The sequence below is a fragment of the Plectrocnemia conspersa genome, unplaced genomic scaffold, assembly GCF_051122295.1.
Source record: "Plectrocnemia conspersa isolate PC_06_02 unplaced genomic scaffold, ASM5112229v1 ptg000011l, whole genome shotgun sequence".
Taxonomy (NCBI): Eukaryota; Metazoa; Arthropoda; class Insecta; order Trichoptera; family Polycentropodidae; genus Plectrocnemia; species Plectrocnemia conspersa.
This window is the reverse complement of record NW_028277175.1, coordinates 7,483,227-7,501,980: the sequence shown is the minus strand read 5'-3', so window position 1 is coordinate 7,501,980 and position 18,754 is coordinate 7,483,227. Positions and strand designations below refer to the sequence as shown.

Genomic DNA, 18,754 nt, shown 5'->3' with positions numbered 1-18,754 from the left:
AATGATTAATAAATGTATACGATATTAAAGTAAAATTTTTAAGCAAATGGTGCATATAAAAATGGATACGTAAATACGATTGTAATTAGTTTTTACAAATATTTGTAATTTTTTTGTATCAAAATTATCGTTTTTTATAATCATAATTAATTAAAATTTATTTTAAATAAAATAATTCAATATGAATTATACAATATATGATAAAATTAACTCTATCTTTACAACAAACCATTATATAGTTATTTTATATAAATCAACTTAACGAGACAAAGTCTCATTGAGAATATCTTAAATAAAATATTTATATGTATTTTATTTTTTTAATACATCTATTATACAATCACTGAATAATAAAAATATACGATAATTGGATAAAATGTATATACAAATAGTGCGTCTAAAAGTAGCCTCGTAATTAAAATTGTATTATGCTTTTTCATACGAATTTATTATTTTTGTAGAATAGATATTAACAAACAATAGTTTACTTACTGAAATTAGCATACATTCTTAAATATAAAATGAAATATTTTATCTTTGTGGTAAATATATTACTTAAAAATATATATCAATATTTCGCGTTTCTTGTTATAATTAGGTAATTTGCTTCAATTATTAAAATGTTAATATTCAACAATATGCATACCGAAATATTTTTTTGTAAACTGTAACCCAGACAACATAATTATAGCAGTTCAGTTTAACTGTTGCGTTTCGACATCATTCGTTTGTCTGTCACGGTTCACAGGTGTGTGAAATACGATACCAAACGTTACCTGGCCGTAATTATTGCTAACCATTAAAACCGAAAAAGTACTTCCTTTCGATTTTATTAACTGACACACACATCCATATACCCACGCATCCATCACAATGTAAATCCTGTACGATTGACACAGGGCCGGGTCTTTGGTACATTAACCGCTTAACGAAATTATAATTCGAAGGTACAAACACATGGAAAGATTGTGTATGAAGAACACTCAGGTGTGACGGAAGTTTACATAGATCAACAATGACGGCTTATTTTAAGTATGGATCATACATTGTTTGCATGATGAGTTGAACTTAATCTCATTGCTAATATCTCAAGAGTTCAAAACTAACTCTTGAAACTTAGCCCTGGTTAAATTCTGAACATTTCAATGTCAATATTGATATTTGAGTAACTCGTACTGTATGTAATATATATTTTTTCATTACGTTATATGTCTAAAATGTGTTAAAGTATACGTGGAATATTGTATCAATAAAATAAAATTTAAAATAACACAAATTTCATATTTTCAACTAACATTTTACGCTACTTCAAATGCAGATATGTCACAAGAAAAGTTGTATAAAACCCAGCTAAATAAAAACAAGGTTGTCGGTATTTGCTTTTTGGAGTTTAGTTGTTTCACTGACACTCCTGATTTTTTATCTTGGTCATATTGTATTTTGTTAGATTAAGGCATGTTCTGATTGCTTAAAAGGTAAAACGTAAAATTAAAGATTCACATTACTCAGCAATTTTGATTTTATCTATCTATAGTTGCAAAACATTGCTCTTTTAGTACCAAAAAGTTTTGTTGAACTAGCTGCGGTACCTCACGATAGTGAGGGACCGACAGCTAGTAGTGTGTATTTATATATATATAATATATCGTATACAGTAAATACAGCATCACGACAGTGTCGTTTTTAGCCTTATATTATCAAATTAGGAGTAAAGTGTGAGCCGTTGCGTTATCGTTGTGCAAAATTCGTTTTTTGTTTACAATTCTATCGGTTTTCTTCGGATTGCCTTACTCAAATGGCGTAAAACTTCAAGGTAATACTTACGTTACAATCTGGTGGATCAAACTAAATGTCATTTGTTTGATTTTGGTTCCTCCTACTTTCATACCTAAGCTAAAGGAAGCTAAAAAAAATCATCCCGGAAAATTAAATTTACTTAAGAATGCTGCAGGAGCTATCTCGAAATATTGTGCAACCGAGACAATCCCAATCAAACCAGAGGACCAATGTGTGAAACCGGAACCGATGGTGCGAAACCGGAACGTATTCATACCCAAAATATGATTTAAAATTATTTCGCTAAGAAATGTAACTAAGAACTCGAGGCTAAGAGCGGTCTCATGTGTATCACCTAATGGCTCACATTTACGTAAAAAATATTTTATATAGTAATAAATGATTTATTAATACCTTAGTTTTTGTATTTATTAAAATTTGTTTGCTTAAAAAATATACAAAAAGTAAGCCTTAAAGTGAATTTTGTCGTTTTCTACACATGTAGCTTTTATTTTATCCATGGTAAAAAACATATCATTCATTTATAGTTGACTAGTTGTTCATTGAAGGTATCAGAAAGTTGTTATTTTTTTGTAAAAATCATCAGATTTTGCCAAATATGGCCGCTATAGAGGCTCTCATATTGATTTCCAGCATTTCAAGTTTGGAAAGGGTTGGGCTATGGCGTCGCGGCGTCATAAATTGGCCGATTACGTGCGACGATCACTCCGAATTTGTTTACGATTGCGTGGAAACAAAGGGCGTGTAGCGTGAAGTTGTGTCGTAAAACGGCGCCCCCGAAACGGTCGAGTGGCGGTTTCGACCCCACCTGCCGGCGAGGGGGCTCAGCCCCACCTGGGGGCCACCCCGGAGGAGGCGGAAGCGCCGCTATAAAAGTAATTGCCGTTTAATGGTTCTCCTTTACAACGATGGCCAATCAATCACCTTGCGGGATGCTCGGCTCGGGGGCCACCCTTCAGCGTTACCTTTTTTACACTATTTTACACTAATATATTTTTATATCAATTTTGTATCTATTAGCTATACACTGGCTTTAAAAATACTAATTAAATTGAACTTATTCAACAGTTTTTTTTTATTTTATATCACTGACGGTAAATAATAACAATACAATACACCCATACCTCGCTTTACGGCCTAGATACGTTCCACAATAACTTGGCCGCAAAGCGAAAAGCCGTATAACGAATCAATTATTCTAATACAAATTCATACAAATTCAATGGGATCGGTTCCAAATTTGTTAAATATGTAACATGGTTTATCATTTAAAATGCATTTTATCTTTTTATTTCATTTAAATCAAAAATAAATACATAACAAGTACATACATTTGTACATAAAATAATAACAAACTCCAAAAACCAACAATAATCCATAAAAAAATAAAACAACTTCATGTTACATAAAATATGTGTATGAATACATACATATTTTTTTTAAAATGGCTTTAATTTGAAGACGATGAAGAAATGGTAACCTGCAGATCACTGTCGTTCTCACTTTTCACTGGTAAGGATTAAATAAATTGTCCAACGTTGTTTGTCTTGCCTTTTTGTCTCTTTCGTTCTTCAGTGATTAATAACAGCTAATGGCTGAGTTAATTCCTCGAGAAACTTTAGCGCTACGTTCGACGTCAGGATCGTTTTCAAGGAAGATGTTTATTCCTTGCTCGAAATAGGAAAAAGCTTTTGACAATTTTTTTGATGTTAGCTGTTTGAATACAACAGGCTCTGTCTCTTCATCAAATGCCGGTTCTGCTTGCAACTGAATGAGTTCCTTATATGAAAGGGGTTCCCTATCAGCTTCAAGTAGATCAAGCACATCACGTTAGCTCAAACCTTCAAAGCCGAGATCATGTGCTAGATCCAAAATGTTTTGCCTAATTTCAGGAAAGCAATTAACTTCCGCATCAGTACTTTTTACACATTCTGGCCATATTTTTTTCCAAACATGGTTCATTTTGTTAATTTTAATTCCTTCCATGATTCACTGATGCTGTCAACAGCATCCTTGATGTTATAGTTTTTCCAAAATGTTATAATTGAAGATTTACCATCGGTTTCCCTTATAAGTTGTCGGAAAGTTTGGCGTAGGTAATATGCCTTAAAAGTGGCTATTGCATCCTGATCCATTGGTTGGATCAGAGCTGTTGTATTTTTCGGAAGGTACTCAATCATGACATCTTCAGATAGTTCGGATAAATTAGTAGGATGCCCTGGTGCATTATCCAAAATTAACAAAGCCTTGTCTCTTAAGTTATTGTCTCGCAAATATTTTTTCACTTCTGTGCAAAAGTGATTTTTGAACCAATCCTCTAAAGTAGCTTTAGTCATCCAAGCTTTCTTGTTGGATCTTCATATGACGGGTAATTGATTTTTATTTAGTCCTTTGAGAGGTCTTGGATTTTCTGACAAATATATTAAAAGTGGTTTTAGCTTAAAATCACCCGCGGCATTTGCACCAAGTAGCAAAGTCGTTAATCGTTCTTTAGACACCTTATAACCAGGCGCAGATTTTTCGGTTTTTACCATCAGGCATTCGCTTCCAATAAAGCCCCGTTTCGTCTACGTTAAACACTTGTTCAGGTTTATGACCACCTCTTTCAATAATTCCCTTTAAAATGTTGGGATATTCCTTAGATGCGGCCTCATCGGCGCTAGCTGCTTCACCTTTCATTTTAAAATTATGCAAATTAAAGCTATTTTTAAATTTAAAAAAAAATCGATATCGAAAAAAAGTTTTTTTGCCGTTATAGCGAAACATTTTAGGCCGTAAATCGAAAACGTGCCTTAATTGAAGAGGGCCGTTATAGCGAAAGGCCGTATAAAGAGCGGCCGTATAGCGAGGTATGGGTGTATTATATTTGTGTACAACCGTCACCCGAGTATGCCGTGTGTATTTTTGCATATATTCGCATTTTTTTTTGAAAAATGTTTGGGGATGCCAAATTTAAATGTGTCATAAAACATACACTGTGAAACAATACGTTCGGACTATTAAATAGGGATTTCTTGTTTCTTTTCGATACACCGCTCTTATCGCCCACTTAATGGGTTTTGCGAAATTGAAGAATAGCCGAAGAATTTTGCATCTTGAAAATTGTGTGAGATATTTCATATGAATAAATCAAATAATATATTTAAATTAAAGTGACCGGGTAACAGTTAAAAATAACAGGGTATCCGGTTCGCTTAAAAACGTAGAGTAAAAAATATTTTTTGATTTAATTTATTTTCTTATTGAATGTATGAAATTATTTATAAAAATGCTTTAATTATTTTGCATTGAAACAAAATTTTTGTTGGTTCATATAAATAATTTATTTAAAAAAAAAATCTTAAATATTTTACAGTTTAGTTATCGTTCATATTACATCAATGGTTCACCAAACCTGAAACTGCGACATATGCATAAAGGCAGTAGAAAAAATATATATAAATACTCGATTTTATTGTCCTTAATAACTTTATTACTCTGAACCATTTTAGCGCAAGCTCACCTTCACGCGCGTTCACATTCTAAGTGAATCATACCAAAAGCTGAGCCAATAAAAAACGATTGGAATGTAACGCATTTATATACAAACCGTCAGGTGTAACGATAGTCGTAAATTTTTTTCACATATTTTATTTTCTTCATATAAACGCAGATAAATCGATGAATGGGTGGGTGTTCTTTTTTATTTATTAATTTGTCAGAAGTTTCAGGGTTGGGAAGATGAAAAATAAACTAATTTCTATAAGCAATGTCTTATATGTATAAATGCTCGAGCGGGTTAATGAGCTTCGTCGGTGCCGTCTGCCTTATGTTACGGTTAAATTTTTCACCTGTGACTCATAAATTAACCTTTTGCCCGCAATAAACGGAATGACCGTTTACGGTTCCACCTGATGGGGTTTTAATACCCACGGAAAATGATCGTTTCCGTGTTTGTTAAACTAATCGCGACGGCGAAAAATTTCACGTAATTAAATCAACATTAGGTTGTGTTTTTGTATAACATAGACTCATGGATGTATATATCAGAACTTTAAAAAATATTTCTTATTTATAATTGAGCATTGGATCACAAGGAATTCCTCAAGTTCTTATCTTGGCATAATAATTTTTTTTTCTGTTTATTATTAATAATAATAAAAAGGTAAAGTCTTTCATAATTTAAAATCCTTACTTTTCACCGACAAAGTATTTCTTAAAATATATTCCATTGAGGATTATAAAAATCTTTGTGCGTAATTAGCAATTTTTCAAGTATCGACTTCTAATAGGGCTCAAAAGTATTGACTATTTTTTAAATACAATTGTAGGATCTACAGTGATTACTTGTAAATCAAAAAAGAGCAGTTTTAAAATTTTTATTGAAATTTACGCACTAATCAAAAAAGCAAAAAGAGTGCCATTTATATTATATTTAATTTTATGCCGTCCAGTGTCGACCGTACGTGACAATAGACAGAATAAACTAAAAGCACACAATTGTCATTCAAGACTTTCTAGTGTTAGTGAAGTCGGTTTTTACGAGCGTAGGAAACTTATTGATGAAAGAAAGATGTATCTGACGATGGAAATTATTTTGTAGAATAATATCGTAAAATAAATTTGTTATTAGAAAAATAATTTTTATTAAAAAAGTTCCTTTTTTTTGGGTACCCCTAATATAAACCAAACATTTTTATTTCCCACAAAATTTTTACAAGGTATGTTGGGATATGATTTTTTGAAATCGTTTCGATTAGTGTACTTTGGAAAGTTGCACTTTTTCATGTAGAGAATATTCACAATCCCGAGACTTTTGCGTACTAGGTGATTATACAAGCTTTTCAAGCTACTCACTTTTTATTAAACAAATTCCTTACATATATATTAATTTTTATTCGATATTCATTTACGATGAAACTAAAATATGGGGACATAAATTTTTAATGTATTCGGTGCATAGCATAGTGAAAGAACATCCTGGAAAAACAATATTTATATGTATGGCTTAGTCGACAGCGTCACACGTTTGTTTTACCTGACTGCGGCGTTTTGTTTTAATTCCGTATTTTATGTGTTGACGCCATTGGGAGATTATGGTGAGATATGGTGGGTGGTGGTGCGGGGGAGAAATAAGGCAAAGTCAGCTAAATAGATGGTAGTGCGCCGGACAGGAAATGGCGTCCCGCGCTTCTGGAACCGGATGTGACGTCACGAGGTATCTCTTTGGCGGTGCTATATTTTTCGCGAAAAGCGACGGTTCGTGTATGGAATATATATACACTTTAAAACTATATATAGATAGGTTTTGAGTACTTAAAAAATAGTGCTATTAAATTGTATTAACCTATTCAACACCGTTTTATTATATTTACCATAATTTATTTATATTTATTGTGTCTTAACAAAAAATTGATGAAACGCTCTACATTAACACCTGATCTAAATTGATCTCATTATATTATAAAATCTCTGTTATTCTGGCAAATAGCAAATAAATAATATGAATATTGTACAAAGATAATCAAGTGAAAATTTTTAAATAAATTAAAATTTGATGGTGAATTTTTAAAATAAATTCCCTAAAGAGCTCATAATATGGCGCGTTGCACTCATAATTTCAAGCTTCGCATTATTAATATTACGTTGTAATTTAGCAATTAATGCATTTAAAAAATATGTTAGTTAATTTTATAATTTTTTTTTCATATTTAACAGTTAAAAAAATTGAAAAAAGATGTAAATTTCAAAGCAAAAAAATTATCATTTATATAGAAATGATCTCAAGTTCAATCTCTAAAATATATATTTTTTTAAATATAATATTTCATTGTACGGAGATTTTATATTCATTACATTTGGCATCAAAAGCACAAAAATTTTACTGTAATATAATTTGCTATTGTTTAATTAGTATTGATTTTTGCTTCAATTTCAATATGTATATTAAATTAGACAAATCTGCAAAATAGTCATTATACAAATGTACACATAAACAGTCAACTGAAACATCATAATTGAAATATGATGCCGTAAATGCACATTGTAGCAAAAAGTTGAAAACCGCACATCATGGCGCATCTGTTGCGAAAATTTCATAATGAAAATTTTACACGTCCGTTACTTCGTGCGTTAAATTAGCCATCATTATGCACGCAAAACAAAATCACTCTCGCGCGAATAAATCTCAACGTTATAGATAGACTTTTTTTTATCAGTTTTGCTTATATTTTTTTTCGGTTTTCAGTTAAGGTTAACCCCCAGTTTGCAGATAGGAGGAGCGCGACGCGAAATTTCAATTCCCCGCTTTGTGTAATATAAACACAAGCGAGTCACACAAAACATCCAAATCCCATCAAGCTGATAAAGGAAGCTACTAAAAAGTTGTGTGTGTGTATCTTTGTTTGCCTACAATGGGTATCGAGACGACTTCCTTTTTCCCGTCCTCGACGCGAGATGATCTCGCAGCTACATCCGCAGCGTTTGGCACGGGCAATTGAGCTCGCTGATAGGATCTCAACTTACTCGATTCCCCTTAAAGGCGTATTTTCCCGACACTATAACGTCGCCGAACTTCGTGGTGTTGTTTTTTAAATATTTTTTTATTAAAGTTGTAATCTTAAATATAGAAAACTTGACCTTATTCCTCGATATGAAAGATGATAAGCATATTTTTTAATTGTTTATGGAAGGACTCTTATGTGAGAAATAATTGTAGTAATTAAATAGCATTTTTGTGTAATTAAATTATCAGCAAGTAATATAAACATTCATCATGAACAATGTATCGCAAACTAAAGGACTATTCTCGATTAAGATAAAATATTATGCTTATTAAATCTTCACGATGTTATAGACCCACAATAGGGTACAAAATATATATGTATTAATTTCACGAGCTAGCCAAAATATACACACGGATTATCTATGTATTATGTGGTTTATGAGGATTGTATGTAATGAATCATATTCAACCCTTATACTTGAAAATTGATTCGTCAAACAATTTCACGATTTGGAATTTAATGCTCTTGAAATCTATTGTCTAAATATTTAAAAAAGCCATTAATTTTAGAGATCGTCTCATAATTTTTAGATCATGAAATCATCAGATCATTAAAATATTTTTTTATATCCATAGTAACTTCATATTCATTAATGACTCTAAAAAACGTTTTTATTTTTTTAATTGACACGTTTTTTTAATTAGCTCTAAGGATTTATATTCGCAGTTTTACTATTGACGTAGTTATTTTTTTCTGCATTTTTTCAATGTATCATTGAAAGACAATTGAGAGATACTTAATCTATAGACTCCTGAAAATTTTTCAGTAGTTGTATTAAAAAAATCCAGGTAGCACTTGTTTCTGGTTCATCATGTTTATGATTTAAACTCGCAGGGACAATCTCATTAGGTATTATTACATTCACTGTTGGAAATAGTGAATATAATAAAACTTGAAAGTTTTATTACATTCACTATTTCCAACTTGAATGTAATAAAACTTGAAACTTAAAAGTTTCTTGATTGCATTCATCACTAATAAAAATGTTGTTTTCACAATAACGCAAGTGCTCTTTGTCAAATAAGCTATCATCGTCAATAAAATTTTACTTATAAAATCTCATCATTTCATAATATTCTCTATTAGCATGGTTGGCCGTAGTTAAAAACAGTAATTTAATTTATTATAAAAAAATATGTACGTAAATTTAAAATATTTGTTTTACATTGAGAACCACGGATAACAATTCACAGTTTGGGGTTTGATATACGGATTATTTTTTTTTAGGTTTGACATATCAAATATTTTTTCCGTAATATACTGATAAAAGTATCCGTAAATAGCTTACAAAATATTATATTAGATTTTCTTGATAATGTCATTAAAAAATGCTTCTTTCTTTCAACTATGGATTGAGACAAAAGTCTTGTCTCGAAAAAATTACAAATCAAGAATTAATTTTTTTTTATATAGAATCTTTCTTTTTGGTGGAAATTACATTTTTACGTACATATTTTAATTACCGCTGCATAAGAAAGGGCGGGCCATGTCAGATGTTTGAAAAATTGCATGCTTTCTTGGAAGCTCTTAATAGAGGAGAGGTGTTTTTGAATAACAAAAAAATGTTTCTACTCTAATCGGCCTTATCTTTGTTTTGATAATCTAAGAATTACATTAACAATTACAAAAAAGAAATCACTCCTCGTGGGAATCGTCAGATTGCAAAAATATTTGGGGGCTTTCCACAGTGCTACGCTATAAAATTCATGTCAGTGAACTCTTGCTTTTTCATATATGATATATTGAAAAAATATTGTTTTTTCCGGATAAATTAACAAACAGGGAAATTAAATACGTTAACTGATTTTTCAAACTTTTTAAGAAATAAATCATCGGCGATCATTTGTAGAGTCGGTGAATTTTTCGTCAGTGAATTACAGTCGGTGATCATTCCGGATATTAAATATTCTACTCGTATTATATCTTTAAAGTATTATATATCACTACAGACTATGACTTGTACGTGACCAGTTAAACGAAACCCTTCAAATGTTGAACTACTCTACAATATATATATATAACCAAATTGAAAATATTCCTCCTTTATTTGCCTACGAGTCGCTGTTAGATCATGTGAGATTTGAGTATTGCCGATACGTCACCGATTTAAGATTCCGTAACCTCTTTATATGATCTTTCCATGCAATGGGAAAATATATTTTTTTAGATAATATAAAACATATTCTATAGACAATATTAGTTATTGGGTAACAAATAGTATGAAACAGTATGTCTTTATATAATACACCTGTAACAATGATTTTCTCATTTTTTATTATTAATTAAGCTAGTTTCAAAGTATTATATTTTTTGCTTAATTCATAAATACTTATGATTTGATAAAAACTTTTGCAATTTAATTATGTATTTTAAATAATTTATATTTAAGATGGGTGGAGAGTAAAAAAAAATAATGTAAGTGGGGGCGATTTATTTGGCTACTCTGGAGCTAGGCGGCAAATTGACAACACTTAAGTGTAATTAAATCTCTGAGGAGGTTAATCTGTTTTTCGTTCAATTAAGTAATCAAGTAATATATACTTATTTTATGCATATTTACAATACCATTTTATTATCACTATAATTTAACCGCAGAATGAGTAATTTTATACTCATGCGGAATTACGTTAATGAATAATATTGAAAAAAAATATAAATTTTGTGAATAAATCAGGACCACTTCCTACTTTTGAGCCTATTGTAATGCAAGTATAAACAACTTTTATACATTTTATTTAAAATTTAATACTAGTATTTAAATCAATATATTTTGTTAAATGCAAGCGTTTTCAAGTTAATAATTTCAAAAGGTTGCAAGGAAAAATATTTTTAAGCGATTTATTTGTATGAATGAGTTTTTATTTTTATTTATCCTTAATATATATAGTCTTATATAAAGAAGTTTTAAACAGATAAAATACACTCACATCAGAATTTCCTTCAATCTATAAAACAACAGCGATTTTGTCTTTTTGGTCCCAAAACTGATTATACAATTTAGTCTTAATTAGAAAAAGGCGTTAGCCCAATGCGTTATAGTAGGGTAAACAGTACAATAAAAAAAGTCTTATAATAGTGTCATTTTTTATCATTAATTATTAGCTATTGTTACAGTTTGATAATGTAAATATGCACAACTCTGCTTAATTTTATTTTAATTATTTATCATGGTATTCAACCGCGAGATTAGAAAAATTTAGGACGATTGAACCGAATTAAAATTATATAAAAATTGTATTTCTCGGATATGTCAAGTATGACATAATGCGTCATCAATATTTGACTCAAAAACAAACTATGCGTCCAATATGACTGAAAATTAACATGCGCATAAAAATAGTAGTACCAACGTGAATTATATAGTTTTGAATTATAGGTTATATTATTACTAGTAAAATTATATTATCTTCCATTGCACAGTTTCATCCAGAGCGTTTCTCTCGCGGGGCGGTTATCTATTCTACACTCCCCTTCCGCAAAGAATATCCGCAAGCCGAAATGAGACGGTGAACCGATGTGGTATCAAACAACTCAATCCGCAGTTGTCGCCAACCATTTCCGTTTCTCTCCATCTTTTCCGCTTTTTATTTATATCATTGTTTTTTCTCTCTCGGCCACATATTGAATATTTTCCGTTTCGGGTGCATTTTCGTCTCGGTCAAAGCCTTTGTTCTGTGTTGTACGCTGTTTGACCGGCTCCACCGTGAAGTTAATTACGGGTTGTCACTTTGCCGTGACGTAGGCCGTTTAAAATGACCGGCCGTAGTGGATTCGCAGATGCTCCAGCCGAGTGTGTAATCCACACCCAACGGGAGGCATTTAATTTAGGCTGTTCCACAGCAAACGGGTGACGGGGGTTGATAGGGTGGGTGGTCGAGAAGTCGAGATTTGCGAGCCACTAGTTTGTAATTTGTGTTTCTTAATAATAGTGGGTATTAAATAATGCATATCACCATAGAACAACATATCGATAAATTTAGGTAATGACACTTTGCTCAAACCATTTTGATAAATATGCTATGATTTTCTTACATCTCATTTATTAAAATATTTGAAAAAATAATATTTGGAGAATAAAATTATTACGGAATAATTTGGATTCCGCGAAAATCACTCGACAACCAGGGCCGCCGAGAGCGAACCCAAGCCATGAAAAAACAATGATTCCGGGCTTCATGATACAAATGGCATTTTATATATTTTTAAATATCATAATATAACTTTTTGAATAAATAAAAATAGGTATGAGTTAACCTTTCTTTGCTACAAATAAATATAAAAATTAGCCACCGTTGCGACATATTTTCTGAGATCATATTTTAATTTGCCATTAAAAATTATTAAAAATAGCAACTCATAATATTTACCTGATAATTAATCGTGTTTTTTTGCTGCTCAGTGTTGCCATATAGTGAATTTCCAGTCCAGGGCAAAAGCAATAAAATCGTGCCATCACGGTTAAAACGCTCGATTATCAAGCGTTTATATTTTTTTTTATATAACAATAGTACTAGTGAGAACCGAATAAAGCACATCTAAACCGAATTTTTCCGATTGAAGAGCGCAAAAAAATTTATCCCTTCTCAGAAGTCAAAAATTCACGTCAAAAGCAATAAAATCGTGCCGTCACCGTCGCAGTGATATAATTGCCAAAGAATATATATACTTAATATCAATCGAATATTATTCTTACATCATCTGTAATTGTTTATTGTTCAAAGTTATAATATATATTACACAGAAAAAAATATTATAAATTAGGACCTAACTTTATATTTATTATTTTATATGATTCTCAGTTTTTTTTTCTAGCACCACTGACGTATTATTATATGCCGAATTATACATAATACAACATACAATATCTACTCATATAAAATGTATCTAATATGACTGACAAATGCGCGGCGCGCGCTTTTGTACTCATCAAACCATCGCTCGGATGCATGCGAATGGATGTTATTTGAAGAAGGTTTTTCTGGTTTCGAAAATTACCCAAGGGTACAATGGATCTAGACCCCGGATCCCGGTTATTGATCTGGAGTAATTCTATTATCCCACCTGAGGGACAATGCCGCGCATCAAACATGCATTATACAGATGGAAATATATATAGGTTACAAGGGCATTCACGCTGGGATGGATAAATTGGTCATGGGGATTCTTTCCAGGAGTACATCTTTGATGGTGATTTTTTTTGGACAACTTACAAACCTTAAATTATACTTTAGAGAAATTTACGTAAAGCATATATGATAAAAAAGGCATATGTATTTGTACTTTTATGGTAGAAATTATTGTACCGTCAAATTTCAGAAAAAATAAATAATTAGGTCTGTGTTTAAATAATATTTTCATAGTCATTGTTATGCTTTGAAATTCTTTAAAACGTGCAGATAAGATTCTGCAATCTTTTACCGATTATACAAGTCGAACTTTTTATAAAATTTTAGATACATAACTTCAAAGCAATTTAAGAAGTATTTTTATACACTTAATACTATATTGGACAGTAAAAACCATGATATGATAAAAACAGTGACAATAATGTAGAGAAAATGTTACAAATGTTGCAAATTTAACAAATCATCTCTATCATACTCTGACCCTTTTCTAGTCAATCGTAGAGTTTAGTTGCAATTAGACGTATATTATATATAATTTTATCAATTGTTCAAAATGGTGTGACTAATATGACTATAATTTTGTTTTTTATTTATTGTAGGTCTTTCATTGCAATGTGGCAGGTGTTAGACATATGCGTTACAACAGGGTACAAGAGATCGGAATTAGTAATTATTAATTCCAATCAATGATTGAGTTTTTTATAGATTTTTTCTAATCATACGAATGAGTAATTAAAATAAATCGAGCTAGGTCTTGCATAGAGACATCCATGGATTGTAAGCTGTTTTAATAGTGTTTAATTAATTAAAAAAATATGACAATGATTTCAGTTTGGTGTCTTACTACATACTTAGTGGTGTCAGGATAAAATTACACACGCATTACATGTCAGTGAAATAAAATTTCTTACTATTTTAATGTGCATATAAAATATCAAAAGTGGAGTTGAAAATGTATATTTTTTTAATAAATATTGATTTTAAATAAAAAAAATGATATGCTAAATTATTATAAAATTTAATTCGTAATTTAAATAAGTATGAAATACTTATTTAAATTACGTTTAATTACGTTAAATTACATCATTTGTATTAATTAAATTAATACAAATGATGTTATATTTTTACTTTAATTTTCTTCTATTTAGCCGTTAAATCAAAAACTTGAATTAATATTTTTTTGGTTTATTTTATAAGAAATATTCTTTACTTATTTTTTTGTAGTTATAAGAAATTAACTCATTTTATTTTTTTATTTAAAATCATTTTACAGAATATATTTATGAAAATAAGACATATTTTTAGTTTTGCAATTGATATTCTATATGCACATATTATTGGTGAATATGTAATTTTTTCCATTTGTAATTTATTCATTGTCTAGTTATGTATTTTTCCAGAGTAATTTTGTCCTGACACCACTAAGTAAGTAATAAAACAGCATACTGAAGGCAATGTCTGTAAATCAGTGACGTATTTTTTAATAATTATTATTACAGCTTACGACCCGACGGCACGATTTTATTGCTTTTATAATTATATTAATATTGATGTCACCGATTCAGACTTTTAGACTGATGGTTAATATTTACTTGTAGATACAGTAGACCCACCAATAGCACGGTAAATTTAGAACGTGCTATTTGGGTGCGTGTAGTTGGGGACTAGAAAATTTTGCAATACGTATAAGTGCTAGACACCCAAGAATGCCGATTGCATTAGTGTGCGTCACCGGGTGATTAAAAAATGTTTACATTTTTTTTATTAATTAATTTTGTGTTTGTTTTTTTAGTATCATTATTTACAAATTTTTTAGTATTTTTTTACAAATCCTAGTTTTTTTCGGAGAAAATAAAGCCGCACATGTTCCGTTATTTTTAAATTCCCGAACAATTGCTTGTATCCTTCTGACCGACAGCTTTGTCGCTTCGGCTACCTGGTCCATAATAGGTACAACCTAAAAATACACATATTGCTTTATTTACAAATATTTTGACCAGTGTATTATTTTAAAAATAATTACCGAATCGTTGCTTTCATACAGCTTATTTAAATATGCATACAAATTTAAAACAACTTCTTTTGTTTGCCCTGATAATGGTCTTCCTCTTCCTAATTTACTATACTCCGACATCTCGTTAGTTGGTGAACACCGTGTATTTCACAAACTAAACAAACAACCGTTCCGCTCCTTACCAAATCAACTACTGACTTTGCCCATTTATCCCCAATGATGTCATTTTAACCAATCCTGTGCTAGAGCTGACCAATCAGAGCTCATTGCATTTACTAATTCTTTTACAGGAACCAATAAGTTGACAGATTCACAGATACACTAGTACTAATGCAATCGGCATTCTTGGGTGTCTAGCACTATACGTACGAAGTGACTTTGTTAAAAGAAACGGAGGGTTTAGGTATTATAAAAATATAAGTGTAATACGAAGTAAAATATATTTTATATTAATCTTGAAAAATATTATTTATTTCTTATTAATTTTATGGCGATTTATTTATAAATTTTAGGAAAAAAGTGGTTTAAAAATTATTTTGAAAATATAAATCTTATAAATTGATATTTATAAAAGCTATCATAAACGCATCATATTTTTCGATTTATGGATAGACTATAATATTTAGTATAAAAAATACGAGAACACTATATTTTTTCAATCACAAAATATATGTTAGATATTTTTTTTATTGCTAACAATAAATAAGATTACTAAAATTAACTTTTACAAAGATAAAAATGCTCTACATAATTTTTATTATTACATATAATTTAGTTTTATTGAACTTTGAGGCAACTTTATTTATTTATTTTTACCTATTGTAAATGTAATCAATTTTGTATACAAATAATTTCGTTGTTATTGCATTCTAATTATGTTTATTTTGTATTGCTTAAATCCGTAATATGTGATTATGTTTATCAATGTATGATTAACACAGTATCGAATAACACGAAGGAAATAATTTGTTACGCATTAACTCATATCGAATATATGTATGTACAAAAGATAATATAAATTATGAATATACATATGTACATGTGACCATATTACTTTTCAGTATGCTAACGGCATTTATGCCACTTACATATGTATGTATACTATATATTTATAATAACAGTTAGATCATTGTTATAATATTTATAAGTATAGCTTTGCATATTATTCATATATTCATGTTTATCAATAATCAATACCGATTATGGTCTTAGAAAATTTTATCATCCGCTCTACAGTCCTCGGTAGTATAGTGGTAAGTATCCCCGCCTGTCACGCGGGAGACCGGGGTTCGATTCCCCGCCGGGGAGATTTTTTTTTAATATTTTTTTAAATTAAAATAATAATATATTTGTTTAATATTACTTTATTTTTTTAAGTCAAGCAAACATATTTTATTTAATATTAATAAATTGTAATGGAAATGAAAAAATATAAATTTAATAAAAGAATCTTATTTATTGGATTAATATTATTTTTAATAAATTAGTAAAATTTTTTAATTTTTATAAAAAAATATACAAAATCGACTATATAAGTAATATTCTAGTAAAGTCATAATAGATTATTTGTATATTTTATAAGTTGATTTAGCTAATTATTTCCCAGTTTATTGGCATGAGCTTGGCTAATTAGTCTGGGTAACTATTTAATTTTTTTAATTACTTTATTTTTTATTTTTTTGAGAGCAAAAACCAGCAACAGTATTATAATTGAGGTCTTAATGTTCAAAGTTGTTTTCTTATTTAAACAATGAAATCTTACTTCTACCTCTAAATTATCTTATTGTACAATTTTTATGTTTATTAATTTACGATAAAAAATATTTCTATTAACCTTCGTCTCTCAGGTGAGGGTATACTAACCACTGTACTGCCGGGGATCAATCCAGTTACAAATTTCACAAAACAGTCGAATTGCAAACACATTTTCAGCAAATTTATTTCTACTACACACGTGTCAATATTAATTTTTTTAAATATCACGATATTCGTGGATATTGCAGGTTTTGTTTCTCTACATCAGTTACATAAAAAACTTTGCAAAAATACTTCATTCTTTTCGACGCGAAACAATCGCAATCTAATTACGAGCGTTGCGGTTTGCGCCACTGCGTTTTGCCCTATCGTTTTTGTGCACGCTGTACATCGGAGCAAAGCGCGGCTCGGCGGCACAGGGTGGTCAAAAAGCCGTTGTTGTGTTTGTGAAAAGGATAATTTGATTATTTATCGGCGAACGGACGGAGCTGGCACATAATTCAATTCGGATACAAAACGGACGAGAGCAGAGTTTAAAAAATACGTACAATATATGAGCTACAAAGCAATGTCTAAAATTCTATAAAACTATGAATGAATGAGCAAGTATTTAAAATTAGTAATGAGTTAGGATTAAGCGATTATCTTATAGATTTCTTTTTTGATCTTAATTTTATTATACTTTGTGAGTGATACTTTTTCTTCATAGTGCGTAACAGATGCACTTTTGTCAAAGTGCCGACAAGTTTTAGTATGTGTGTATGTAGATATGATGATGAAGATATCAGAAGGCCCCCATAGATATGAGGGGACCCCTGAGCATTTTTTTTGGGACCCATTGTAACCGAATTTGCGAGTGAATAGTACAATGCAAGCCATAGAAAAAGTGTAAATACAAACCATTGTCGGCTGGCGGTTGGGATTTTTAGCGGGATCATAACTCATGTTTTCTAATACAAAGATAATTTATTTAAAATATTTATACTTCTTAATAAATATATCAAATATAATAATTGCTATCCAAAATTGTAATTGAAACACAAAATCAATTTAGTTTAGTATTTAGTATTGTAGACATAATTTCGAACTACTTTTAGTGAAGCGTAAGAATTTTATGGCAGCTTATAAACTATATATAGTACTAATTATTCATGCTGCTATTTTTTTTCCAAAATTAGTTTGGAAATTACAGATAAGTTTTTAACTTGATTATTGTGTGTTTTACGGAAATTAAAAATCAAACAACAATAGTGATTTTTAATTTTAAATTTAACCTAGCTTGAAGTTTATGTGAGATTAGGAAAATATAGGAAAACCTAACATGAGAAAATCAATTGAAATCAAATTAAATCATAGACACTATTCAAGATAGATTTAGACACGATATACATCGATACATATAGGGTACATATTGGATTTGAACCTAGATATTTCATGTATGAGTCAGTGACTTATACAATTGGTTTATAATGCTGTAAATGTCACATTTGTATCTAAAAATATTTTATGTCTCAGTT

The 18,754-nt window shown here is 30.1% G+C and overlaps 1 non-coding gene across 1 annotated transcript; it reads left to right on the top strand.

Moving 5' to 3' along the window:
- The first annotated feature begins 16,718 nt into the window (after positions 1 to 16,718).
- On the top strand, positions 16,719 to 16,790 carry TRNAD-GUC (transfer RNA aspartic acid (anticodon GUC)). Its single transcript has one exon. It is a non-coding gene; the product is annotated as a tRNA-Asp (tRNA).
- Positions 16,791 to 18,754: the final 1,964 nt, after the last annotated feature.